Below are 18,143 nucleotides of genomic sequence, written 5' to 3'. Positions count from 1 at the left end.
GTCAATATTATTTTTCAATCGTATACTTATATCTTTGTTACTAATTTTATAGTTTTGTCTAGAGAGTTTTTATATTTTTTTTGGCTTGTTAAAAAAAGTATTATAAATATTAAATATAAAATATCGACTCGTAATCATATTCATTTATACATATTACAAATAAAAATCATAAAAATAAATGTTAAATTAATGTTTACAACATAATGGAATTAATACTCTCAATAAGCAATTTTCGTAGATTATACGTGCGTTATAGTAAAATTTGTAGGTAATCTAAATCCTGATTTTAATAATTATGGTGATTGTACACGAATATATAATGTTTTCTGTTATTTTAGTTAACATACGTTATCAAATTAATGATATTATTAATGTCAACTCAAACGTATCTAATCGTTTGAGAAACGAAAAATGTTTAATTCGAATATTGTTCTGCATCTAAGTGAATATTACAGTGGTGTGCCACCTCGCTGTTGGCAGAGCAAGATCACAAATTTTTTGGTCTGAAACGCGATAACGTCATAGGAGGTTCGGGGTCTGCGAATAACATTATGCATAGTGGTGAGATGAAATATTGATATGTTTACACAATACGTAATACCTAGTAATGATACAATGACGTTAGGAAACTTCGTTATACTCAAATGTTGTGTGAACAAGTGCGCGTGTTTTCGGCTCCAGCTAGCGATTGCAGGTGTGCGTAACGGTAACGACGTCGCCATTGTATAAAACTCGATTTTTTTTAAAAATTTTGTTCATTCCCTAATAGCTTTTTTCAGAGTAAAGTTAAAAATATCGGCTGTGCATACATAATAATAATATATAATTATATCATGTATATTATAATATAGTATAAAAAGACTTAGCCAAGGGGGAAGGAAGGCATTGATTCCCCTGACCATAGCTAACAAATATATACATTTTTAACGACATTTTAAATGTACCCATAAATGATCCAATATTTAAACTGTTTATAATTTTTTAAAAATATATTTTTAGTATTCAAATGATTATTTTCAGCCTAATGATACAATTTTTTATTTTTATATTTTCTTTGTAAGTTATAACTAAAGATAAAATAAAATAAAAATTTTATATGTGTAAAAATTTAAAAATCCACTTATTAAATAATAATAAAACATTATTTGATAAATGGTTGCCTCCCTGATGACATTTTTAGCTACACTCTTGAATATATTACCTATGTATTACTTTAATATATTTAATCATCGTATGTCCGCGGGTCTCTTGTTAATATAAAGTGGTTTAATATTTAAATTAATGATATCGCGATCATTCTTCGACCAGCACTAACTTCCTTCGTCTATAGATAAAACAACAGTTAATGTATTAAACATTGCTGAGAATAACATACAGGTAAATAGTTATTTGCCGAAGTCTAATTATATCTGTTATCACACTATAAAGCGTAACAAGTGTTCTTAAGTATAGTAAAAATGTGTACGACAAAACGAAATTCCTCTGAATCAAATGCTGAACGTTATACTTTCAATACACTCATATATATGTTAGATTGAATCACGTTTTAATAAGCTGAAATTGTATTTCGGATAGTAATTAAAAATTGAAACAACAGACTCACTATATAATTAATCGTAATACCTACATTATAGCAAGAAACTTAAAGATAAGTGACAACGTATCGATTGTAATAGTGCTATTTTTAAGAAAATTTATGGAAAGTATTAAAGATACTTAATATCTTCCCTGTGACCATACTATCTTCAAAATTATTTGATTTATAACCACAATAATGATCATAATATAACATATATTATGATATTGCTCACAGCTCATCAGTGGCTCAACGACGTATCTATGCAAATCGCTATTCGGAAATCCTGGCCACGTCATCGAAATTCACAGTTAGGGTTTACAAGACGAAACACTTAACACATGTCTATCAAATTGATGAACGGGATTCAGAAACGCATAAAAAAATTAAAAAATCGTTTTGAACTTCGTAAATGAATGTACACCGCTGTAGTTGTTAATAATTCATACACGTATCGAAAAAATTATGAAAACTTAGATTTTATTAAAATTACTTTTTGATTTTATCAGAATATAACAATATTTATGATAATATGTATGGAACGTGCATCCGTTACTGATAAACATAGCGCGAAAAATGAATTTTCCGAAAAACCGCGATCATAGATGATTCTTCGTAGGTACGAAAAATTCGCCCCCTTCGATATAATAATAATAACATAGTGTTTTCGTTATTACATTATTTCAACAAATACGGTCAAAAGGGGTCGAGTTAAAACTTGACTTATTAGTTTTTAGTAAGATTTATCGTAAGTAAGATATTTTTTTTCTAAATTGGTTTTCTATTACATACACTTTGTCATTTTTATACATTTATAATACATTCAAACCGATACGTAGGTACATTTCGTAATAAGTTGTGTTCCCGGAATATTAAAATGTATTGTATTTCTTCAAATCTAAATTAATGAAAACTTGATTAGAAAAAAAAAACCCAAATGGCTTGACTGCCGTCTACTTTTGACCGGGTGGCACCAAAGATGTATTAACCGATGCGGTGTGGTGCTGCTGCACCGGAGTCACGCGCACCGCAGCCACAGGAGAGCGACCGCCGCCGACGCCCTCGGAATAGTAGTATACCACGGTCAGTCGTCGATCAAACGCGGTATCGCGCGGACGCGGTTGCTGCACCGCAAACCCGGTGTTAACAGAGATGTGCGTATATGTGTGTATATATTTTAACTACGTATGAGTGTGTGTGTGTGTGTGTAATTTTTCGCACAAGTGTTTGTATTAGCGCGCTTGTGTGTGTACGAGTTTTAATAATGATGTAATATTAGTATGATAATATAAATAATATATTGACAAGGAAAACAAAAAATAAAAGGAAAAAAACCAAATATAACGAAGTCGTCATAAATATGAAAACGCATTTTGAAAGACAACCACCGCTCTGGGGATCCTCTTGGCACGGCCAATAAAAAAGGTTATAATTTGATTTTATTTTATATTCTTACTATAAAATTGATATTCGTGTAATAATGATGATAATGATAAATAAAACAAACGATGAAAAAATAATTCGTCGATTTCAAACGCACTGTAGGAATGTGATGTAGTAGTAACCATTTTGATTTACAGGTTTTCAGCGATTAAGATGATTTGCATGTAAATAGGAGATGATACTAGTCGAGTTTAATATTGGTTAAACTCAGTAGCATACTTTTTTAAATTTTACACAAATAACGGTTTAACTACTAATGAACGATTCAAATCAATAATACGAGATCAATCTTGACAGTATATTATTCATTAAAAAAAAAAAAAAAATGGATTATAAATAAAATATTTGTACAGTTCTTACGAAATATACAGAGGTAACCGCTGGGTTGAAAACAAACAAATGTTTTTTAATCGTACAACCGTTCCGGGAATCAAATTTTTAACTAGGTTTATAACGGATATTTTAGTATATTGTAACAGTCATTTTGATGCTATATATGTTTTTATACGTACCTCCGCTTGTTAGATGTAACTGACCTTTTTATTTTAAGATTACTTTCATAATACACTAGCGCAAACGGCGAGTAATTATTTAATCAACCTTAAACATCATTTAATATTAAAATATCTCCATCTATTCAAAAAAATGTTGATATCAATTTATTATACTCTTGGGTTCTAACTGATTTTATAAAATTAATGTGAACACTATTTCATGATTATACAGAAAAAATAATTGTTTATTATGTTAAAAATATACATGATAGCATGTTTTAATGAAATTAGCATAATTAAATTCCTCAAACATTTTTCTTTTCTCTAAACCAACTTTACTCAACGTATGTTTTCGTAAAATTAATACTAAAAGTAAAAATAAATGTATTCAAATGAAATATTAAAAACTATTCCTTCAATCAATTTATCTTATTATAATTAAAATGTTATGAGATTTTGATTCTTAAAATCTTTATTTACTATTTTTTTACAAATTTGCGAACAAATCAGTTCTATAGCGAAAAAAAATATATATTTTTTCTTAAATAAAATCAAGTAATTTCATAAGGTTTAAATATTGTTACTGACAAAGTAATAAAAGTAATAAAACTTTTTAATTTTACATTTTACATTTAAAATAAAAATTCTTATTTAGTAAAATTATTGGTACCATTATATTTTTGAAATAAGAAAAAGTAAAAATATATAACTATAAATATTTGATTAATCATTATTTTTTGTATGTTATTTTGGGTTTTTACTTACAATGAACTTAAAATGATAGAAAATAATGACTAAATTAACTAGCTTTTGGACAATCATAAAATTAACTTATATTTAAAATTGTGTTGGGATTAAAAAAGAGTATTCTTTAAATGTCAACATACACTTTACATTAATTTTTATTTGGTAGTTAACAGTGGAATTTAAATAATCTAGCTCCATCAAACATATGAGCCTTAAATTAACTGCTTTGTTTTACTTTAAAAAAATTGTGTTCCCTAAAATAATACTATATATATATAAATAAATTAAGATTTAAATAGATTTTAAAAATATTAATTTTTTCAATATACAAGCATTTTCTATTTTCTTAGGATGTTAACTAGGTTATAAAACCGCATTTTGATGAATATTAATCTCTTTATTCAAGAAACATTATGAGTACTCTTCGAACTCTCTATGGTTTTATCTATAAAAATATCAAATTCTTTTTTTATTTAATTTAAAAACAATTAAGTCCTCCAATAAAAAAATTAATAATTTGAATTGAATTTATATTGAATTGTATTCAAAATCTTAAGATTTATTTTGTTCATAAAATCGGCTATTTGTATCGAATGTCTTATATTGTTTGTTGTAATCCAAAAATCAAAATGTCAATATATTTGCGTACCTACTTTTAATGTTAGAATAAAATATACTATAAAAATATCTCATTAATTTATTGTTTTATAATAATTAATTAATTTTATATTTTTGGAAGTTTGAGATTTATAAACTGTAATTTTTTTGGTGGAATTTACCAATTGTTCTGAGTGAATTAAAATCACGTAATGAACTAATGAAAAAATTAATTTTATCCATAGAAGTGCCTTTAAAATATTGTCACGTTTAATATACTAATATCTCACGAAGGTGTCAGAAGAATTTTTCGTTACTATGACAGTAAAAATGAATGATCATGGAAAATTCAATCATCGAAATTCCCTCATGTATGAAAGATATGCTTGAGTATATAAAATTATGCTTATATTTAGGTATGTGACAAAAACAATTTATTAATTATAATACCCGTTATAGTTTTATAAGTATGAAAAATTGAAAACAAGGTTTTTTTCTTACATCGATTATTGATTCTGTAATCATTATTATATTTACCTTTAAAATTTAAGATTTAAATTATTTTGAAAAAATACACAAATATAGTGTATAAATATATTATATGATAAACAGTAAGTGAAAATAATAATAATTATTCTACACGTAGGTTTTTTTGTATAATAATTTTAAATAAATTTAATCTCGTTGTTCAGCTCTATATTTTTTTCATTCTATTATTTTTAAACTATTTTAATACCCTATGATGATAAATATGTTTGACGACAAAATACTTTTTTTTTTTCGTTAAAATCAGATGATTATTTTATTTCATTTTGATTTACTTAAATAAATATATTTGCGAAAGAAGATTCAATATTTCTGTGTACATGAAAAACTTTGAAAATTATTTTTTAATGTTGTTGTATTTTTTATAAAAGAAGAATTGGTAATTACAAAGATCATGATAAAAGTTTTATTTACTACTTATATTTTATTATAACTATAATTAAATTATTTTAATCTTGGTAACATTAAATTTAATATAAATTTTTAACGTTGTAAAATACACGCATTTTAAATTGTTTATACTTATGAATGAAAAAATTTCAAATAATTTTAATATTTATTATAAGTATGCATAATCATTAAAGTTTTAACTTAAATTTTATTATGTTAAAAAAACTTTATCAATTCACTAAATTTTCTTAAACTTTTAGTGTATAAAATAAAAACTAACTTAACTTTAGTACAACAAATTATAGTAAAGTTGTTTTTGAAGTATACACACAAGTTAGCATAGTCAAAATATCTTATTTAAGATTCAATAAGTACGAGTTTTTTCCAATATTTTTGCTAAAAATAATATAATTTAACTAAAATTATTTATGATAGTTTTACCCTTGAAAATGTCCTTTAAAAAAAACTATTTATATATAATTTATAAGTTTATAATCGAATATCGTATTAATTTATAATTAACTATATATATATATATATATATTGTGTACTGTTGTTAAATGTTTGTTACCTAAAATAATATTTTTCTTTCTTTTTTCTAATGGGTTAAATATTATGTGTAAGTTGAATAGAATTATGTAATTTCCTTACCTGCATTTCAATATCATATTAGTGTTTAGGGTTCAATTTATATGACTCAATGTTTCTGAAGTTTGATTTTTATAAAATCATTGTTCACTAAAACACTGTTGGACAAATATATAAAATAGGTTTACATAAATTGTTTCAATAATACAAGGAGAATGGAAAACTATTATTTTACTTTTTTTTTTTTTTTGTTACTTTTTCCCTTGACAATTTTTTACAAAAATGATATGTTATTTTTCTGGAATTATTTTCTTCTTTAAATAAAATAATAGATTTTCAAACTATAATATTCACTTAGATATGGAAACATGTTCTGAAAAATTTGTTTTATACAATTAATAACATGAAACATATTTCAAGATTAATACACACAGAATACATTTATTCCATAAATATATTTTTTTACATATCAACCGTTTGGTTCATACAACTTATTTTAGTCGGTCTAAAGATCTCGTCCAATGATGACATTATAGTTCTGAGGTGGTTAAATCGAAGGAAAATGATAAATAAAAACGACATTGGGTGCATCCTGCGAACCAAAGTAATTTAAAAAATAATGTTTATATTGATACAATATAAATAATATTGAAGACAATTTCAAGAAATAATAAAAACAATTTAATTTTAATAATACAAATAAAAATATATGTTATTATAATATATAATATTAATGTAAATAATTATAAAGATATAGTATAATATAGGTGAGTACATATTTATTTCCGTTGAAACTGCGCTGGAGTTGATCATAAAATGAAGAAACAATTGCAGGCGAAAAAAAACACTTGGTTTTATGAAACTTGTTTTCATACTGTTTTTGGTTATTGCAAAAACATTATGAAAACTAAACGTTTTGTTTTCACCTGCAATTTTCGGAAAAGCCAGAATGTACTTCTCTATTAAAATATACGCGTTTTTAACTGAAGAATTAAATTTCCAATTTGACTAAAATAATTTGTTCAATATATCATTTGTCTTAGACGTCATAATTTTGATTTTTCTTTGTGAGATATATTTGTATTGTTAGATTAGATGAATATAGAAAGTGTAATGATATTACATTATCTTAAATCATAATTAAGAAGACTCAACTAGTATAAAAATATGATTATAAAAATTGAATTTGGTAATAGAATTCAGTTTAAAATAATTAACTAAATATATTGTTTGAAAAATATAAAGACACCATATTTAACAATATAGAATCTTGTTATTTTAATCTATATATATTTCAATTGAAAGTATTTATTTCCGTAAAAGTAATTTAATAGATTTCTGTTGTGATCAAAATATGTTAATTACCCTGTTATTAATGATTATATTAACTGATTTTTCGTTTTGACTTTTGCAGTTTACTTTTTTTTTAGAATAGCAATTAATATAATATAATGTGCTATTATATTTTTTAAAATTTTTTTGTATTTATTGACTGGTCACGGGATTAAACTTTTAAAATAATTAAACTTAATTTTAAATAACATTCTACAACGAGGAGATATTTTTATCTTTCACTCAAAAAGTATCAAAACTTACAATTTTATGTTTAAACAAAGTTAACAAATCTTAATTTGTCCTGAACATCTGTAACATCTATTATTTTCTTATCTTGTACCTTCATGTTAGACACATTAAAATTGCATTTAACTCCATCTCTTTATCTATTAAACTATTTAATTTTGTTTTATGAAACACAGTAATGATTTTCTATAATCTATAACACGTGTCACCAGAGAAAATGTATTTTCTTTTCATAATATTTTCAATAAATACTTTCATACACAAAGATAATGTACATTGTTTTTTAATTAAATTATCATTTTGTCTCTAACAAAAATGTAGGGCATAACATAAGTAATGTTATCTTTTAATTTTTAACATTCATTATTAAATATATAAATACAGCGAAGTGTGAAAACAATGAGAAAGTTTTATAGGACCAAGGGAATATACCGTTTAAACTAGAGCCTGTTATAGATATGTTTCTCTCTATTTTACATTTACTATAGTATTTATAAAACGTATATTAGTTAAATTAATTATAATCATAATAATATAGTGTCATTATACATAAAAAATGTAGTAAAATTATTTTTTTTCATTTAAAGAAAGTATGTACTTTTATTCAAATAATAAATGTTATTTAAATATTTTAAATTTATGTTACAAATAAAATGTCATAATATACATCATAAAAACCATTTAATATTTCTCGAAGATGCAAATATACATACGACTTAGTTAAGTTATTTTTTTCATCAGTTTCCATTATCTTATATTACCGTAATAAATTAGTTTTGGATATGAAAACATACACTTGGACGAATTTTTTTATTGTTTCTCAAGTCAACTGAAAAGTTTATATTTCACATTCATTACGTGCTGTTTTGAAGGTCGGCAATGACATTATGACTAACCAATATTCTCAAGATATTTTTCGCTCAGATTATTTAATTTTAAAAAGCATATTGCTTCCACTGTCTCCACTGGGAAATTGCCAGACTGGAAATAAAACCAAAAAAAATCTTAACTCATATGGGTACACATTCGCATTGGCATATGTCTCGAAAACTTTCTATCGTTTTATCGATATGATGCTTTTTTTTTTTTTACGTTGGCCCGGGAATTGTAAACTTCTCTGGGATGTCACCAGTTATGGGATTTCCAACTCAATTTTAGAAATAATTTTCAACTATAGCTTTTAGATGAAATTGGACAAATATAACTTTGACTAGACTAAAATCTATTAATGGATAGTAATACATGAATGATTGAATTAAAAATGACATACATTGAATATTTTCATAGTTAAATAAACATTTCATGATTTAATTTGAAACATATTTTGCAATAAAAAAAACAAAAATTGAAATTTTAAAATTTGACAATAATGAATTTAGGTTAGACTTTAACACTGGTTTTCAATCTTTTTAACAATACGGCACACTACATCTCCAACAAAATTTTCGCAGCACACCAATCCATATATTATGTGAATCATATTTTATATATGTATATGTATACTATTTACAGTTTACTCTATTAAAGGGTTATTTGTTGTGAAATATACTAATACAAACGATTGATTAAAACGGCTGCGACAGGAATACTTACAATAAATAATATTATATGTATCTACGATTAATTCGATCAGTTTTCATCTTGAATATCAATAATAAGCTGGTAAATACATACTTATAAAAAAATTTATAGATTTATCGTGGCACATTTAAAGGGCGCTCGCGTCACACCAATGTGCCGCGGCACACCGGTCGGGAACCACTAGGTTGGAGTAACGTTTGTTTATTTTAACATAAACAAAACAATTTTTTGAGTAGTATCTGTAAGTTTTATTAATAAATAATTAAGTAACTGTGGTGACAAAGTGTTATTAAATATAGGTGTAAATAATTTATTAAAATTTAGTTGTACTAATGGAAATCAAACAGCATTGCAAATCATTTATAGAAATCGTTGAAATAATTTGTTTCTTATATTTTGAAAAAATTCTAATGATTTATAATATTAGGCTACCTGAATATTTTTCGATTAAAATTAATACTTTTAAATATTATTAATGTATTGAAAATAGAACTAATTTATTAATTAACATATAAACCAACTATATAAAACGTAAAGATAAAAAATATACGATTAAACAAATGAAAATAAATTTCAGAAATATCGTAAAAGAAAAAATTCTATTGTGTTGTTTACATTACATACTTTGTAATATTCTTCATATGATTAATAATTAATTAAATAATTATTATTCAGTTACGTAGATTTCCAGTGATACCAATTTGAAACCGTTTTGAAAGTAAATTTGACATAAATGTACCCAAATTATGTATGTAACAATTAAAATCCTCTCTATGTGATCAGGAATAATATAAGGGATTCAAATGCCTTACGAAGAACCATGGGATTTTAAACTAAGTACAATCAATAATTTCTCCTGTCAATTAATCTGAACTAATTGGTTTGCATCAAACACATACAATATATTGATATAATATCAAATGATTTTGTTGGTTTTTCAATGATCATAAATATATTTATTTACTTCTTTTTTTTAATATTGAAATTTGAAATTTCCCCTACAAAATAGTTAAATTATAAATATTATAATAATATAATAATAAGTATAATTATAAGTAGGGTTCGGGACTTGTTGCATTTGCATATTGCTTAATAATGACCGCAGAATAGTCTAAGTAAGATTTAAATTTGTTTTAAGTCATAACAGATTGAAATACAAACATTTTAATTACATATTTTGGCATATTTTGCTGTTTTCTAAGCAAAATACATATTTGACAAATTTTGGCAGTTTAATTGTTATTTATAACATATTTACGCAGTTTTTGTTTTATGTTAAGTACATTTATTTTAAAGGTTAAATTTATTTATTTTTTACTTTCATACGTTATTCAATATACCTAATCACTCGTAATAAGTGATTGTTTCTTCGTATAGCTCGGTTTATTAATAAAGATGAGATAATAATATTATTAACTGGATTTGGCAACTAGGGAAATACTTAATTATTCCTGTGTATACTATCGTTTATCAACGATAAATTATCGACTTATCGTAAATCGTTTAAGAGTAATACTTTGTGAAAGGAAAATAAGAATTCAGTTTGTTTTCGTGCGTCGTGGCTTTTAAAATCGTTATTTTTGTAGCTCTCGTAATTTTAAAGATGCCGAAAATAACGAACGTATTAGACGATATATCACAGAGTTTGGAAAAAAAATTTTCATTTTAGGAGAAGACGAAGAAAACGAAATCGAACATACACTTCAGTAATAAATGTTGATAGTGTTAGTGTTGTCAAAAATAACTAATTACAAAAAATTGTCTAAATCAAATTTTTAATTGACATTTAAAAAATATTCAGTTGCATATTTTTACGCATATTTCGGTTATTTTAAGTGCATATGTGCATGCATATTTCCTACAATTTGTGTGCAATAAGTCCCAAACCCTAATTATAAGTTTTCAAAACATTTTAGTGCATAATAGTGTTGACGGTAAAAATATTAATTAGAATATAAATACAATATTAATATTAATAATAATATTAATAATAGTAATATAATAATATAATAATAATAAAAATAATAATAATAATAATATTTATAATAATATAATATAATAATATAATATTATAATATAATATTAATATTTAATATTAATACAATAATTGCTTTTATTAACTGTGTACTCATTTAAATTATGTTATATATAAAACCCATATTTTATGCAAAATATATTGTTGAAGATTCACATATTTATATACATAAAAATTCAAAAATATACAAAAAAAATCAATACAAATTTATTATATCACAAAAACTGTTACAATTTACTATAATATACATATTACGAAATATGTAATTATTAATCAATAATTTAAATTCAGAATTAACAATAAAAAAATAATAATTTTAGAATAAATACCAATACAATGTTATAAAATACGATTTAAAATTTTTAAAATGGAAGCTATTACGGTTGTTACGTAGCACATAATTATATTTAGAAAAATTTCTTTGTACGTCACAAGACATTATTAGCGCATATTTAAAACAAGATATGTCTTTAGATAACAATTCTCCAATACCTTCATTTTCGTCACTTATTTCTCCATTTAATATTCCACAAATTGTTTTAATTTGATAATACCATGGATTTTTTAAAAATAGTTGCAACAGTTTAGGTTTAGAAAATGCTATGCCTATTCCTCTTTTTTTCATATAAACGAAATATTTCATGTGGAACAGAAAAATTACAGATAAAATATTACAGTATACTTACTGTAGATTTATATAACACCACTGTCACTAACTAATAATATGAAAGTACAGCCGTTGCCCAGTTTGTTGTTATTTGTTTCTATGTTATCACGTCGCACCACTACCGTGTGCTAAGTTATCTGAACGTAGGGATGTTAATCGATCTCGGTGACGACAATTAGTCCTTGAAATAACTTAAACATGGGTAAAATCAGATTGTATGCAGATTTTATAGATTGTTAAAAATAAAAATTTAAATATTTTAAAAATACATTTTTAAAATCAGAATAAAATTAAACTATTTTTTTATTTATTATTTATAAAATATTCATTTTTTTTATGTAATTATATATATATGTGTCATTTTTCTCAAATTTGCAAAATATGTAAAATAAATACTATCCATTAGAATCTACATAGTGCGAGACGTTGACATACATAAACAAAATTATTCTAAGATAATTGTAGAAAAATATATATTTTCATAAAAATCTGAGCTTTAGTTATACTCTAGTATATAACTCTGATATTTTACTCTTATTAAGTTTCTTATAATGAAGTGCTCTAATTTTTTTTCTACCTTTCTAGTTGCAATATTAATCTTTCTAATTAGGTATGTAAATTATATTTGTCACTTAGGCGTATCGGTTATATACTATATAATTTTATATCTTAGGTTATATCTTGTTATAACTAATAATTATATATCTTAAGCATGGTGTTTCACCTGTGTTGGAAATTGTCTGATGCGCACGCACTTCAGTCGTTCTGTTACCATAACTATTCTCTATTATTTCTCTATTCACTATATTTCCGTTCTCGTCCTAATTTATTAATTGAAAATTAATGCAAATGCAAATAATAGCAACCCTGGCTGGCCTATCATTTCAAACAAACGAAATCATTCCTTTTCTTCCTACACTACTCTAAATTCTCCCGTTACATAAAATCGATATAAAAACAAAAACAAAAACAAATTGGTGCCTCTTCAAACAGTTTTGAGATTTTCTCTCATGAATCTAATGAAAATCCCCAAAAGTGTGTTTGAAAATCTAGGGAATTATGACAATCTACCTTTAATTTAAAATGTAACTATTTAAATCACCTTCATCTACTTTCATTAAAGGCACGAACGATTTTCCTGCACTATAATCGATCCTAATTAAATTAATCTGTGTAATTTTTACTCATCAATCCAAAATATAATATAACCAACCCAAAATGTATTGCATTTTTTAAAATAATCAAAAATAATATTATATTTCTTGGTGATTTTAACGCCAAATATCAATAATGGGGTTGCCGCACAAGTAATCTACGTTGTGCTTCGTTTCATAATTTTACAAATTTAAATAAAAATAAAATATTTGCTTCTTCTAGGCTTATGTACTGGCCATTTTATCTCCAAAAAAACTGGACATACTAGATATTTTCACTATTAAATTACCTGATTTACTTAATTGCAATACAAAAAATATTCTTGATTTTAATTCAGATCACTCTTCAGTAATATTAACGTAAAATACATCTTCCAATGCAGCACGCTTCTTCTTGTTTATTTAATAAGTTAACTGACCCCCATATATTTCATAATATTTTAATTAAAAAAATTAATTAAATATTAAACCAAAAACACCTAATGATATTTATTGTACAGTTAATTATTTTACGAATATTATACAATCTGCGGCATAGTGCGCCACAAATAGAAATCTATCCATTCTTCATATACTCAACCCACTTTTAGCAATGATAACAACAAAAAGAGTTGAAACGTGCAAGGCTAGGGTCTTATAAAGCTATTTTACACTCCATAATTAAACAGTCTTATTTTATACTAATATGGAAGTTTTCAACTATTAAAATGATATGAAGTATCATATTTAGAGGTGGTGAAGTCGCAAATTATGAAATGCGTAATACTTGCCAGACAGCCAATGTGGTAGTTGGTTAACCAGTTAAGTATTCTGTTCTACCCAACACAGGTAATGTCAACAGTGTAGGGACATCACCATTGCACCCTGGGTTAAATCTGCGTTCAAATATGAGAAATATGTATAAAGTGATAATGAGCACGTGGAATGTAAGAACCTTTACAGGCAGAAGTAAAAAATTAAGAAAGTATTGAAGAGAAGGGAATTTAATATTTGTTGTGTTTAAGAAACTTAGTGGAAAGGAGAAACAGCAAAAGAGAGGGATATAAAATAATATATTCAGGTAGGACTAATAAAAGGAATGGGATTGGAGTAATATTTGATGAGAAGATGAAAAGTAAGGTTGTCGACGTAGGAAGAAAAATTGATAGAAATATTATGGTAAAATTGGTATTTGAAAAAAAATTATTAAACGTAATAAGTACGTATAGGCAAGTAGAATACGAAGAAAGGGAAAAGGAAGAGTTTTTGCGAGAAATTAAAAAAATAATGCAAGAAATATCTGGAAATGAAGATAATGTCATTAGTGGTGAGATAAATTGATATGTAAGTAGGGAGAGAGTGTAGTATGAAAGAGTTCATGCATTTTGTGAGAGGAATAAGACTGGAGAAAAAGTTTTGGATTTTGTACCATCGTATGAACTTGCAATAATCAATACTTATTTTAAGAAAAGAAAAGATCATAATATAATATATAAGAATTGAAAAAAAAAAAAAGGTCGCAGATTGATTATTTTATGTGGAAGAGTGACAGTATAAATAGAGTAGAAGATTGTAAAGTTATTCCTGGATAGAGTAGAAGTATAATATCACAACATCGGTTGATGGTAATGAAGGTATGGTGTAGTTGAAAGAAGGTAAACATAATAAGTAAAAAAAGAAAAACCGGAAAGAATTTAAGAATTCAGTGGTGAAAACAAAAAAAAGTAGTTTATAAATAAAGTAAAAAAAAAAAAAACTTTGTGGAATATTGAGGGAAATATAAATAAGGTTTGGAAAATAATGGCAAGGTGTGTTAAAAATATAGCTAAAGAGGTTGTGGGTGAAACCAAGATTAATAGACCAGAAAACAAGGAAAGGTGGTGGTGGGATAAGGAGATTCAGAGAGTAGTAGCAAATAAGAAAAAGAAATTTAAGTAATGGCAGAAAAGCAGGAAAAGAGAAGATTGAATAGAGTATAAAAATGTATGTAAAATAGTGAAGAGTGTGGTAAACAAAACGAAGCTTAATAGGTATGATGAATTATATGAGAGGCTAATAACACGGGAAAAAGAAAAATAAATTTATAGACTGGCTAAGGTTAAAGAAAAACGATCCAGGTTAGGGATCCAAGGACATTAAAAATGTTTGGTGTATAAAAAATGAGGATATGTGACTGTTAGCAAATTATGGAGATGTGAAAAAGAGATGGAAAAAATATTATTATTATTCTGGGACATCAATATCAGATAATCAGTTTAGTTTTATGCTTGGAAAATAGAAAGTGGAGCCTTTATTAGTGTTAGACAACTAATAGAGAAGTTTAGGGAAAAGAAGAAAAAACTATACATAGGCATGGATATTGTTTATAAATTTAGAAAAGGCGTAATGCAGAGTGCCAAAAAAAGTTTTAAAGTGAGAATTGATGAGAAAGGAACTCCCAAAATCAATAAAAATTTAATTAAGAGTATGTATGAATACTCAAGAACTAGTGTAAAGAGTTTTTGTGGAGTAACAGAAGATTTAATGTAGTAGTAGATGTGCATCAGAGATCAGCCATAATCCTTTATTAGTTCACTGTAGTATTGGACGGATTTACGAAATACTAACAGGGCAAAATATCATGGTGTATGTAGTTTGCTGATGATATAGTTTTGGTAGGACAAAATCTGGAAAAAGTTAATTTGGATAAATGAAGGTTAGCCCTTAAAGAAAAGTGATTTATAATTAATATGAATAAAATAGAATATATAAAGTATATACGGTATACAATATATAACTTCGGAAGAAGATACCAAGAAGTTGAGGGGAGGAGGAATGATAATAAGTGGTGATATGATAGGTGAAGTCGAGAACTTAAAATACTTACGATCATTTTTATATAAAGACGGGGGCTTTGACATGGATGTAAAATATAAGATTAAGTGTGGTTGGATGTAATTGAGAGGAGCATTGGGCTTTTTATGCGATAAGAGAATTTCAATGAAACTAAAAGGTACATTTTACAGAAGAATAATGGACCAACTATGCTATATAGTTCTGAGTGTTGGGCTGTTTTACGAGTATAATTATTATTAATAACTTTTTTGAATTTCAGGGCATTTTTTTCACATTGTTGAAGTCAGAGTAGTATTTTTATTTATTTTCATTTACACTCATAATAGAAATAATATTGTAATTTAATATTGTAATTTTTGTAAGGATACTCTGTTAAATAAATACTCCTAATCGATAATAAAACCAATTGTATAAGTAACACAAGTAATAATATAGGATACCACGAATTATCTTAATCATTAAATTACATGATAGTGGTGTTGAAAGAACCTATGTATGATTTTGGTAGGTAAACATACTAATTTAGTTATTATTTTGACTTTTTAGAGTGCATATAAACATACTTGTACAATTTGAATCCAAAAAAAAGGATAGCAATAAGCCATTATATAAATCTCAGGGGCTCTTAAGATTTAATCAAAATTTAATTAGTTATATTATTTATTTTGTTATGACCCATATGACTTGAACAGAATTTAATTGAAAACTAAGTACAATACTAGTGTTAAATATAAAAACTATAAAAATGTAAGAAAAACGCTTAAAAAGCTAAAAATTAGATCATTATAATAATATAAACTATTACATTTAAATAATTTCCTTGATAATTTATAGAGTTATATTGTAATTTTTTTTAATTGTGTGTTTAATTTATATTTTTATAACATTTAAAATTTTATTTTTACGTTGTATGATAGACATATTTAGCTGAATGATTTTTTTTTTTTTTAATTTTCTAGATAATAATTGTTGTCTATATTTTTCCACTTGTATGTTTATATACTACCCTATCTATACACATTTTATCGATAGTAATTCAAGAAAAACTTTCTAAAATTAAAATTAAAAACTTAAAAATGAGAAAGAAAAGTAAATATAGTGGGATAGATATTCATTACTCCACTCTTTCTTAATTTCACACCTAAAAATATTGGTAAAAAGAATAAGTAAAAGATAGCTCAAAAAGATAATAAAAATAAATGTATTATGTTGGTTAACAGACTGTGGAGACAAAAATCCGGTACTTTGGTAAATTAAAATATCATTAGCGATTAATGTTTTAAACTATTAAAAAAAATTATGGAAGTGTTGTGTTCCATAATAAATTTTAATAAACATGATATTTAAGTATCTCTAAAATATAAAATTACATATCTTAAATATGGATTATTATTAATATTGGTAGAATTCATGATGACGACGGAGATAGTGCACCGGAATCACTTACATAGATGACATCACCACTGTTTTCGTTTTTTATGGCATTATTATAAAAAATTTTATCTAATAATTAAGTTTACACTATAAGGTTATCGTTTCTGCAATGTTTTTCTCAAACATACCAAATAGTATTCAATTTTATATAATCATTAAAATATTAGGTTTACTACGATAATGATATTTTTCACAATAATGAACGTAAACAAATATCACATAATATTCGTTCGTCGTAAGTTATTCGTTTTGATAATATAAAAAAATAATGTTCTACCCGAGAGAATTCACTGAAACAGATAAACAATGATAAAAAAAAATATAGGGAATATAGTCTTATATAATGTTAGTGTAAATTTCACGTACTCGAAGATAAACGAGTGTAAGTATAATTTGAAGCGAGTATGATAATTAAAGACCGTAATAAATAAAATCTAGGAGGAATATAATTATTTACGCTTTTTTATCTCGAAAGTGATACACAGGTTCAACTGCT

General features: G+C 25.2%; 1 protein-coding gene across 2 annotated transcripts in view; it reads left to right on the top strand.

Moving 5' to 3' along the window:
- Positions 1-2,736: 2,736 nt before the first annotated feature.
- LOC112684159 (eye-specific diacylglycerol kinase) overlaps positions 2,737-18,143 on the top strand; it is a 156,913-nt gene continuing 141,506 nt past the window's right edge. For both annotated transcript variants that reach the window (XM_025555538.1, XM_025555524.1), the window contains exon 1: positions 2,737-3,001. The gene's annotated coding sequence lies outside the window, so the exon portion shown is untranslated. The remainder of the gene's footprint in view (positions 3,002-18,143) is intronic.

This window comes from Sipha flava, unplaced genomic scaffold, assembly GCF_003268045.1.
Source record: "Sipha flava isolate LNK unplaced genomic scaffold, YSA_version1 104_pilon_pilon, whole genome shotgun sequence".
In the NCBI taxonomy this organism is placed as follows: Eukaryota; Metazoa; Arthropoda; class Insecta; order Hemiptera; family Aphididae; genus Sipha; species Sipha flava.
Note: the sequence above shows the minus strand (reverse complement) of the source record. Positions and strands in the feature narration are given on the sequence as shown.